General features: G+C 40.5%; 1 long non-coding RNA gene across 1 annotated transcript; it reads left to right on the top strand.

Moving 5' to 3' along the window:
• Positions 1-49: 49 nt before the first annotated feature.
• LOC116380552 (uncharacterized) lies at positions 50-2,132 on the top strand. The gene is made up of 3 exons (XR_004212575.1): positions 50-94; positions 206-268; positions 510-2,132. It is a non-coding gene; the product is annotated as an uncharacterized LOC116380552 (long non-coding RNA).
• Positions 2,133-2,154: the final 22 nt, after the last annotated feature.

The raw sequence follows: 2,154 nt of genomic DNA on the forward strand, positions 1-2,154 counted from the left end.
CTCTCTCTCTCTCTCTCTCTCTCTCTCTCTCTCTCTCTCTCTCTCTCAGTGTTCGGCCATTGAAGGCGTGTGTCCTCTCAGCTGTGACAGCGCTGTAAGTAATCCCTCTACCGATCTGTCTGCTCCTCACCCAACATTACTTCTTTTATTTTGAAAAACCCTAAACACACACACTTCCTCTTCTGTCCTTCTACTTCCTGCTCAGGATCTGAACTGTTTCCTGGTCGACAACAACGGCTTCGTCCTGATCTCAAAAGAGAGGAACGAGGTGAGAACTCAGACTAAAAGATTAAAATATCTCCGTTTGGTTTGTGTCCCATTCTGTGAGTTCAGGGTTATATTCATCGATTATGATGCTTTAGGGGTCTGTGTGTGTGTGTGTGTGTGTGTGTGTGTGTGTATATGTGTTTGAGTATCTGTATATATGTATGTATATTCCTTTATTTAAAGTTGTGTAAATCCTTTGTTGATTAAACGTTACTCAGCTTAACCTCTGCTGGTTCCTTCAGGAGGCTCATGAACAACATCTGGATGGCTCACTGGGTTTCATGACAGTTCTGGTTTTAATCTGTGTTCGTGGCGCATTAGCGCTGAAATATAGCAGCTGCTGCACCTGATGACCTCATCTGACTGTGGGCGGGGCTTACACAGAGGGCGGAGCAACATGTGGCTGCTTTGATCCGTCTGAAAGAGTGAATTTCAGTCGACGACATTTAATCAACCAAAAAAGTTACCAAAACCCAAACAGGTTAAGTTTATCTGACTTAATATTGTGATCTTCCTAAATCTTTTTTGTTTACTTATTATCTCATAATCAGGACTAAGTAATAATTTAGACTCAAAATCAAATAGAAAATAATAACTCTTTTTTGTGAAAAAGGTAAATACAAATAATATTTTTTTACTGTGAAAAATGAAGTATAAAATATTTTTATTTACTATGTAGAATTGTTAAATATAGTTATTTAATTTTGTCTTTTGTAACTTCACTATAATTTTACGTATCTCAATTATTGTTGTAACTCAAATGTATAGTATTTTTACATATTTTTTGTGTTTTTGTTGTTGGCCTTAATGGGCTTCCGTACCTTGCTGTCACTTTGAGGACCTTTAAAGCGTCTGAGTGTAGAGACGAGCAGCCTGCTATCCATCTGACAGCTGCTCGTTAGCGCTGGATTAACTCCTGTTAGGAGCCGTATTACTGAGGATTAATGCAGACACACTCACACACTCTCTCTCTCTCTCACACACACACACACACACTTATACATCATGAATCTCTCTCTGGACCTTCGGCTTGTAGTTCTGTTGAGGACTTACCGGGAGTCGAACCTGTGATGTCCGTGTCACAGGTCGGTGACCGTGACCTCATCCGGCCTCCAGATGTTGAGCAGCTGGAGGGCTGATGAGGTTTATCTGTGTCCTCTGTGAGGCTGTCGGGGACGTGCAGCTGGAGGACGGAGCACTCAGCGTCTCTCTTATGTAACAGCATGAGAGCTTTGTTGTGTCTGTGGGTCCAGTGACCCGTCGTTAGTCTGAGCTCCTGACGGGGAGCTGAGTATCGTCTAAACTACTACCAGTACTTCATTTCATAACTTCTGTTTCTACTTCATTCGATACCATCATGTGAAGGAGGAGTTTTCATCTATGCCATCGAGTCCCCTCCTCATTCACATAATGTTACATAGAAATGATCCTTCTTCATATTTTGCATGTATTCTGATCAGATGTGTAGCAGAGCCACGCTGCTTTAAACAGACTGGATGAGTTGTAGCTGCTGCTGCAGAGGACCAATCACAGGACACGTTCAACCAAACAACTCTTGCGGTGATTTGCTGCAAACAAAATCAGTCTTTTTGTTTTGTATATTGCACTTCTTAGTTGGAACACTAGAGGCCATTTTATTTTACTAAATTATTTTCTTTATTTATTTCTCAGTTTATTGTGATCAGATGGACTCTCACTGAGCTCTCTCTTATTGTTATTGTCTTGTTTCTGCTGCTTTTGTCTCTCAGAGCTCTTTGTAAACTCTGTTTTTAAAAGGTGCTATAAATAAAGTTATTATTATTATTATTTGGAAAAACTGCTTCACCCACATTGATTCCAAGTGGATGAAAACATTCTCCTCAGGTCATCAGTACATCAGGTCATCAG

The sequence above is a fragment of the Anarrhichthys ocellatus genome, unplaced genomic scaffold (assembly GCF_004355925.1).
Source record: "Anarrhichthys ocellatus isolate YVR2014 unplaced genomic scaffold, GSC_Weel_1.0 scaffold7634, whole genome shotgun sequence".
In the NCBI taxonomy this organism is placed as follows: domain Eukaryota; kingdom Metazoa; phylum Chordata; class Actinopteri; order Perciformes; family Anarhichadidae; genus Anarrhichthys; species Anarrhichthys ocellatus.